At 39.4% G+C, this 9,789-nt stretch overlaps 1 non-coding gene across 1 annotated transcript; it reads left to right on the plus strand.

Annotated features, from left to right (window-relative positions):
• The first annotated feature begins 228 nt into the window (after positions 1-228).
• Positions 229-335, plus strand: LOC114505799. The gene has a single exon (XR_003685269.1). It is a non-coding gene; the product is annotated as a U6 spliceosomal RNA (small nuclear RNA).
• Positions 336-9,789: the final 9,454 nt, after the last annotated feature.

The raw sequence follows: 9,789 nt of genomic DNA on the forward strand, positions 1-9,789 counted from the left end.
TGTCTCTTCCTCACTGAGAGGCCTTCTTGTGTATGACAAGTAACTTCAATTTTCAGAGACCCCGTTTCCTCATTTGCAAAAGAGGGATAAATAATAACTGCCCCCCTCATCTTACAAAGGTTAGCTAAACAAATCTTAGAAAAGTCATTGTACAAGTTTCAGAGGGAAAGTATACTGACTAAAATATTCAAATACAGTATTAAAAATACTACTTAAATTTTTTTGTCAGTGCTCATTTTGGCAGCACATATACTAAAATGGAATGATAACAGAGAAGATTAGCATGGCCCCTGTGCAAGGATGACATGCAAATCCATGAAGTGTTCCATATTTTTTCAATTAATATTTGACAATGGAGGCAAGAGCATACAATGGAATAAAAAGACAGCCTCCTCAACAAAGGAACACAAATAGAGGACTCGTGGGCATGAACAAAGTGGGGATTGACTGTGGGAGTGGGGGAGTTGGATAGAGGTCAGCAATGGAGAAGAATGCAGGCCAACTATAACTGAACAACAATAAATTTAAAAAATAGAAATAAATGGTGTTGGGAGAACTAGACTGTACATGCAAAAAAAAAAAAAAAGAATCTAAACCACCTTCTTGCACCATACACCAGGATAAACTCAAACTGAACAAAAAACTTAAATATAAATCATGATACCATAAAAATCCTAGAGAAAAACATAGGCAGGAAAATTTCAAATATCTCATGTAACAATATTTTTGCCAATATATCTCCTAGAGCAAGGAAAATAAAGAAAAAAATAAACAAATGGGACTACATAAAATTAAAACACTTCTGCACAGCTAAAGAAACCATATCAAAATGAAAAGGGAACTGACTGGGAGAACATATTTGTCAATGATACCTTGGACATGGGTTTGATCTCCAAACTATATAAAGAACTTATAGGACTCAACACCAGGAAAACAAACAATCCAATTAAAAAATAGGCAAAGAAACTGAACAGACACTTCTCCAAGGAGGACATGCAGAGGGCCCAGAGACATATGAAAGGATGCTCAGCATCACTAGCCATTAGTGAGATGCAAATTAAAACCATAATATGATACCACTTCATACCAGCCAAAATGGTTATCATTAATAAATCAACAAACAACAAGTGCTGGCGAGGATGTGGAGAAAAGGTAATCCTAGTCCACTGTTGGTGGGAATGCAAACTGGTGCAGCCACTGTGGAAAACAGTATGGAATTTCCTCAAAAAATTAAAAGTGGAACTGCCTGTTGACCCATGAATTCTGCTGCTGGAAATACATCCTAAGAATCCTGAAACAGCAACTGAAAAGAATTTTGCATCCTTATGTTCATAGCAGTGCTGTTTACAATAGCCAAGAATTGAAAACAGCCTAAGTGCCCATCAGTAGATGAGTGGATTAAAAAGCTGTAGTACATTTACACAATGGAATACTATGCAGCAGAAAGAAAGAAGGAACTCCTAACTTTAGTTCCTAACAGCATGGATGGGACTGGAGACCATTATACAAGTGAAATAAGCCAGTTGGTGAAAGACAAATACCATATGATCTCACTTATAAGAGGAATCTAATGAACAAAATAAACTAAAGAGTAAAATAGAACCAGAGGCATAGAATCATGGAACAGACTGACAGCTGTAAGAGGGGAGGGAGAGGTGGGGACTAACTGAAACAAGGTGAAGGGATTAGTCAAAGAACATACACAAGGACCCATGGACATGAACAATGGTCTGGGAACTGACTTGGAAGTGAGGGGTGGGCTGGGTGGAGGATAACAAAGCAGGGAAAGTGGGACACTGTAATAGCATAAACAACAAAGTATTTTTTTTAATTTTTTAAAATTTAAATGTTTAGGAAAACATTCTTAAAGTAACTTAAAATGTGATCTATTTTACCTTAGGTGGCTTTTGGGAACTGTTTTGAGGCAATTCTTAGTATTCATTATATTTTTTAGCATGAGGGCAATGTTGGCCATAAAATATCATGAAATCTGTGTTAAACAAAAATAAACTTCTACAGCTCAAAGCTTTTTAAAAGGAAGGTTTTATGGAACCAAATGCTATCCAGAAAAGAACTAGGTCCTGGGGCATTTAGTCTAAACCACCAGTGGCATGGTCAGATGGCAAAGACAACATGTCCACTGTCCTGGAGTTGTAGCCTGTTTTATACATTATGTTTTGGGAAAGAAAGATGTAAGTTGTTTTGAAAGAATTTACATTGGCTACAGATAAGGGAGACAGGAAAAGGTGAAGCAGGGGCAGCTCTATGGTAGGTGCACAGTCCTTAAGGAAGAAACATTTACTGCTTTTGGTTGGTTATAGGCCACAGTCCTGAAAGTTCATGCATATACATGATGCAGTGGCATCTAGTGGTTGGCTAATAGATGCCTGGAGGCTGATTCAAAGCTCCAGCAGACATTCAGGAATGTGAGCAGTCTTGTTAGTTGCCCCACAGCTATTAACTACTTAACTATTTCTGTTTTTTACTCTCCAGCTGCTGTAATTTAGAACATCTCAGAATTTTTCTCTTGTCATCTGTTTATAATGTGGGATTAAAAAAAGGATGTGGAGTAAAGTGAATCAAGTAGTTCTTTTTTTATTTATTTAAAGATTTTATTTATTTATTTTTAGAGAGGGAAGGGAGGGAGATAGAGAGAGAGAGAGAGAGAAACGTCAATGTGCGGTTACTGGGGGTTATGGCCTGCAACCCAGGCATGTACCCTGGCTGGGAATTGAACCTGGGACACTTTGGTTCCCAGCCCGCGCTCCATCCACTGAGCTATGCCAGCCAGGGCTAAAGTAGTTCTGTATAAGGCAGAGAAGATACACTAGCAATTTGATTTCATGCATAAAGACAGTTGGCTTCATTGAACCAGTATGTTTACTACTTTTAAGTAGGATTATGGCTTCACAACAGCAAGTTGTGTCCAGGCCATCTGGTTGTAAGGTAGAAAGTGAATCATAACCCCTGTGGCAGCCTATCACAGGCCGGTTTGTGTGCCTTTTCACCTGGCCTTTTGTGTGTGTGTGAAGGCAGATTGCTCTGAACCAGAACTCTGGAGCTTCAAGCTGAGAACTTCACCAGGTTTCTGCTAGAGGCTAATTAATTATCAAATTAGCTCACTGCAAAACCAAGTAGCCATGCTGACCCATTAATGTAGGTTCCCAGTGTCATTAGGGCAGCAGAGAGAAGGAAATGGTCCAATCTTCTAGGATTAGAGGGAAGAAGTTCCTGAGATCTAAATAAAAAGTTCCTGCTAAACTGGGAACATGCTCCAGGAATTATGATTTTTCTACCTTTCCCTATAAATACCCCTTTCACAAAGCTACCCAGAAAACAAAAGGGCCTATTGCATTGTGCAGGCATGCTCAGACATTTAAAGCTTCCTTCTCAGTTTAAGCAATTCACACTCCAACAGAGCTATAGGCTTAAACCACTCCAGCTGGTTAGAAAGTGAAATAGCAGTCAACTACTTGCCCTCCTTGCCTATCAGTTGCCAAACTGGTCTGATTTTTTAATGCATTTACCAGTCATTTTAGCTTACAGAAAAATGTTTTGTTCTGGGAGAGCTTGTTCGGTTCGTATTTGGATCAACAGTAACTGTCAAGGGGAGTAACTTCGATGATCACTCCAGTTTTTGGGTTTTTTTTTTTTCCTGACTGCTCTGAAATGTTTAGTTATCTACATACCTTAATAACTTCTTGGAAAGTGAAAAGGTGTTTTAGTGGAGCAAGTCATTGCTTGCATGACAACAGTTTGTTTTTCTTTTTTTATTTATATTTGTCATTGTTGTTCAAGTAGTTTTCTGCTTTTTACCACCATCCCAGCCCACCCCCCAGCTCTCCCTACCTCCTTCCCATTTTTCTGTTATTGTTGTTGTTACCATCAAAATGACTGGTTCTTTTTTTGTGTTGTGTAAAAACATACTATATCCTATTGTTTTTTAACTGAGTTGCCCCAAAAGTGAACTAGCTGAGAGATAGCATGCTACAAATGGTAAAATCATAAACTCTGAAGCCTGACAGGTCTAAGTTTATTAGTTATGAGATCTTAGGTCAATAATATCTCTGAGCTTTAGTTTTCTTATCTATAAATTGGTCATGATAATATCTGCCTTGATGTGCTGTTGCAGGGTTGTTAGGAGGTTGGGTCTACTCTGGGCCAGGCAGTCAGTGCTTCCTAACTTTTAATGCACATATAGATTGCCTGGAGATCTTGTTAAACTACTGACCCCAATTCAGTCAGCCTGGGGTGAGGCCAGAGTATTCATTGCCAATAAGCTCCCATGCTGCTGGTCCACAGTCTACACTTGGAGTTACAAGGCTCTACATATCAACTGCAAAGTGCCTAGCACAGTTACTGTTTGATACATGGTCACCCCAAAATAATTCAATCACTCAAAAATTACTGAGAAGAAACCTTTTTCCATAAAAGTAATACCCATCTGCTTATAGCTATGTTACTATATAGTCCTTGCAAAATGCCTCTTTGAGAGTGGCCATGGTTGGTAATTTCTGAAGGTAGGTGATGGTACATGGGAGAGGTTCATATTATTCTGTCTGCTTTTGTACATGTTTAACATTTTCCATAATAACTTTTTTAAGTTAAAAAAGAAAACTCTAACAGGATTTTTAGGACAGTGAAAGTATTCTGTATGTTACTATAATGGTAGATACATGTCATTATACATTTGTCCAAACCCATAAAATATACAACACCAAGAGTGAACAGTAAATGTACGATGGACTTTGGGTGATACGATGTGTCAATCTAGGTTCATCCATTGTAACAAATGTACCACTTCAGGATGTGGATAATGGTGAAAGCTATGAATGTGTTTGAGAGGGCAGAGGGTATATAGGGACTCTCTAGTTTCTGCTCAGTTTTGCTATGAACCCCAAACTGCTCTAAGTAATAAAGTTAAAAAACCCACAGCCCTGGCCAAGCTCCTTAGTTGGTTGGAGCATCGCCCCGCATACCAAAATGTTTCAGGTTGAATCCTTGGTCAGGGCACATGCCTATATTGTGAATTCAGTCCCCAGTTGGGGTACATGTGGGAAGCAACTGACTGATGTTTCTCACATCAATGTCTCTCTCCCTTCCTCCCTCTAAAGTCAATAAGCATATCCTCAGATGAGGATTTGAAAAAACCCACAAACAGAAAACACCGGTTTCCTAATAACCTGAAAAAGCAGAAGATACAGGTTACCTAGAACAGTGATCAACTCCCCAACCTGTTAATTAGGGCAAGGGGGGGGGAGAAGAGAGAGAGAGAGAGAGAGAGAGAAAGAGAGAAAGAGAGCGCTTTCATTTCAATTCTCTAAATAAATTCACTCCTAACCTTGCTTCCCATGACATGATTCTGCCAAGGTTATTTATCCATCCATCCCAGGGCTTAGTGCATTTCCCCCCTTAACATTAGCACAGTTCACACACTTCATTTTGTCAGGATGGATTTTGCATTGTTTTTCTCTACCTTGGGGGACTAAACTCTGTCTATATCTACATGAATCATTTCATTCATTGAATCAGAGCATTTCTGCACCTACCTAGATCACATCCTAAACTTCTCGGTTTGTAGATTCATAAAGTCAGTGATTCACCAAGCAATTGTCTAGTTCATTGGAAAATGCACTATTGATCTGTACTTTCCCCTTATCTTTCTACTGGGCCCAGTTTTTATTAGGTACTGAGCTGACATAGCCCAAGGTAGGTGTAAATTTTTTAACATGTTTTGATTAACCAAGTGAGAGGGGCAAATCAGAGAGAAACTGAATGAATAAAATAAATAAAACATTCAGTGTGAGTTTGATTTGCATTTCTTTTTTCCCTTAGTTATATAAAGACTCTCCAAAGCAGTGTCCTAAATGACTCCTCTTTTTTTCTGCATATGGCTTACTTAAAGGGTCTTTGATGCGGTAACTGGACAAAGCCTCATCCCACTGTCTGGGTCAACTCTTGTCATTTGTTTGGTATTTAATCCTGGAGAGCAATGTTGTGCTCTGGTATGCTGTTTATCATTAGCTCCAGATTATAGGTGTAGCAAATATTTTTCTAATGAAATAATCACTAACTTGACATTCTGCTATGGGAAAATACAGGTAAGTTCTGTGGGGAATATTCTAGTGTAGCTACACGGTCCAAGTCCCACCCTCTTCCAATTTTTTAGGTCTATTTTAAATCATTTTCTTTAGGTATGTTCTCTCAAAATGTCAGGGCTTTAGGTGCTACTTGAAATCTTCAATCTCTTTCATAATCGCCAAGTTTTGAAGCCTCAGCATTCTGTTTACATTTTCATGTTGAAACCCTGGATGTATCCTCTGGGCAAATGCTATATAGTTTTTTCACTCAATTGTTTGGTCAATTGAAAATATCTCATAGACACTCATTTCTAGTATCCCTTTAGAAAGCTGAAACTTTATATGCTGACTTTGTACAACTCCTTTTGAAGTGAACTCAGGTGGCAGAATTGTGCAGGCCTAACAATTTTGAGGTGGCAGAAACACCTGCAGTGACAGATAATTATAGCAATTGCCATGGCTCTTGCTGTGTGTTTCCTGTTTGCTAGCTCCTTTTTAGGATGAATCATAATTGTCTTCATGATGACAACTACCTCTTTACCTTGTCCTTGATTAAACTTTGTAATACTTGTGGCCCCTTAGTAAGCTTGGTTCTTTCCTCACTAGTCTATGTTCAGCTCCTTTAATCATGGCAGGAAAAAGTTTTCTTCATGGTGGACAGGTAACAATGGCACACACATCACAGTCTCAAATATCTCCCTAGAAACTCTTTCAAAACAACTTTATTTACATTGTAGCACTCATCCTTGCCTTTTCTTGTGAGCCCAACTCCTTTCTGAATATGAATCAAGCCCACCCGTTAAGAGTCACCTTAGGTTCCCCCAACTCCTGCAGCATTTATGGGATATGCCACACAGTTCAGCATGGAATTGGACCAAAGGTTCAATTCTGTCTGAGTTCCAGTTTCTTTTCTGCCATTTCCCAACACCATCACACACTCAACTATGTACTGTAAATGAAGACAGTGCAGAACCACAGCGTATGATCACATGCCAAGCACTCAGTTCTTATTGACTACAGCCTGTCAAAATGCATCAGGTTTTGAATTAAAGGGTAAGATTTAAATGAGTTGAATTAAGTAGGAAGATCCAACTGTTTTATGATTCTGGGAATCTACTTTGGAAATTTTTGTGGAGGCTCTTTTACAAAACTGGGAAATTACACAGAATAGGAAAGGAAAACAACTGCCAAGGGAAAAGATTAGTTACAAATTTAGTAATTGAGCCCTCAGTGGTGTGGCTCAGTGACTTGAGCACTAGCCTGTGAACTGAAAGGTTGCCAGTTTGATTCCCACTCAGGACACATGCCTGGGTTGTGGGGCAGGTCCCTGGTTGGGGACGTGTGAGAGGCAACCAATCGATGTACTCTCACACATTGATATTTCCCTCTCTTTCTCTCTCCCTTCCCCTCTATCTAAAAGTAAATAAATAAAATCTTGAAAAATTTTAGTCATTGAGCCCTGGCTGGTGTGGCTCAGTGGATTGAACACCAGTCTGTGAACCAAAGTGTTGCCGGTTCAATTCCCAGTCAGGGCACACACCTGGGTTGTGGGCCGGGTTCCCAGTGGGGGGCACAAGAGAGGCAACCACTCATTGATGTTTCTCTCTCTCTCTTTCTTCCTCCCTTCCCCCTGTCCAAAAACACAAAAACTTTAAAAAATTTTTAGTCATTGATATGAAATAGTGTTATTGAGTCATCAAGAATTAACTCCTAAGATTATACAGAAATTAATGGTTCCATGTTGCTGGCTAGCACCTTTATGGTTTCATTATTTATACATTTAAATTTTTTATTCTTTTGGAGTTTATCTTGGTGAAATGCATCAATCAAACTTCATTTTTTCTAGATGGCCATACAGTTAATTTTGTGCTGTTTATTGACCACTGCTTTGAGAGACAGCTCTATTATATACTAATTCCTGGGTGTATTTAGGTCTGTTTCTGTACCTTCCAATTCTTTGCCATTGATCTGTTCATGGACAAGTGCCACACAGTTGGAATTTTGGAGTTCTATGTCTTAATTTCTGGAAAAAAATTCCCTTTTTACTCTTGTTTTGAAAAGTTTTCCTAGCTATGCCTATTTCTCCATATGAACTCTAGAATCAACTTACCTAAAACAAAAACATCTCACTTGAGAAGTCATGTTAAATTCGTATAACTTAGGGAAAAGGAAATTTTTATGTCAAGAATACACATAGTCAAGAACTAGTGTATTGACTATGTATATACACTAGTCAATCCCATATATCTTCTATTTGTTAAAGACTAGTTTTCTGTTAGAGGTGAGGGCTGACCTTGGCCTGCACCACCCAGGAAACCTGAGGGCCAGAGCATGCATTGGACAGAACAGACTATGTCAGAGCACCACCACCCTGCGCCTGCACAGCTGATCCTCCACAGAACACAGAGGTTTGTGGTCAGTGCTCACAGCCAGTCCTTGCAGCTGACTGGCCTGGGTAAATCCCTCTCATTGACCTGCCAACAGGAATCAAGGCTCAACTACAAGTGGGTGTATCAGCCCATATGAAAGGCACACCTCAAGTACCCAGCTTGGGTGATAGGGGAGGCTATGCTCCTGGACCCTATAGGACACCTACTATATTAGGCCACACTACCAAGACACAGAGTCAAAGCAGCTCTACCTAATACATAGAAACAAACACAGGAAGGCTACCCAAATGAGGAAACAAAGAAACATGGCCCAAATGAAAGAACAGATCAAATCTCCACAAAAAGAGCTAAACCAAATGGAGATGAGCAATCTTTCAGATGCAGAGTTCAAAACACTGGTTATAAGGATGCTCAAAGAACTTTGTGAAGACCTTAACAGCATAAAAAAAGATCCAGTCCAAAACAAAGGATACACTAATTGCTATAAAGAACAATTTACAGGGAAACAACATTTGAGTGGATGAAGACAAGATTCAAATCAGGGATTTGAAACGTAAGGAAGCAAAAACAACCAATCAGAACAACAAGAAGAAAAAAGAATCCAAAAAAGGAGGATAGTATAAGCAGCCTCTGGGACAACTTCAAGCATTCCAACATTCGCATCATGGGGTTGCCAGAAGGAGAAGAGAAGGAGCAAGAAATTGGAAATCTACTTGAAAAAATAATAAAAGAAAACTTTCTAATCTGGTGAAGGAATAGACATGCAAGTCCAGGAAGCACAGGGAATCCTAAACAGGATGAACCCAAAGAGGCCCACTCCAAGACACATCATAATTAAAATGCCCAAGGTTAAAGATAAAGAGAGAATCTTAAATGCAACAAGAGAAAGGTTAGTTATCTGTAGGGGAGTTCCCATAAGACTATCAGATGATTTCTCAAAAGAAACTTTGCAGACTAGAAGGGATTGGCAAGAAACATTGAAAGTCATGAAAAGCAGGGACATACAGCCAGGATTGCTGTACCCAGCAAAGCTATTATTTAAAATCAAAGGGCAGAGAAAGAGCTTCCCAGACAAGAAATAACTAGAGGAATTCATCATGACCAAACTGTTTTTTTAGAATTTATTTATTTATTTTTAGAGAGGGGAGGGAGGGGGAGAGAGAGAGAGAAACATCAATGTGCAGTTGCTGGGGGCTGTGGCCTGCAACCCAGGCATGTGCCCTGACTGGGAATCGAACCTGCGACACTGTGGTTCACAGCCCACGCTCACTGAGCTACGCCAGCCAGGGCTCACCAAACTGTTATTATATGAAATGTTA

This window comes from Phyllostomus discolor, chromosome X (assembly GCF_004126475.2).
Source record: "Phyllostomus discolor isolate MPI-MPIP mPhyDis1 chromosome X, mPhyDis1.pri.v3, whole genome shotgun sequence".
Classification (NCBI taxonomy): domain Eukaryota; kingdom Metazoa; phylum Chordata; class Mammalia; order Chiroptera; family Phyllostomidae; genus Phyllostomus; species Phyllostomus discolor.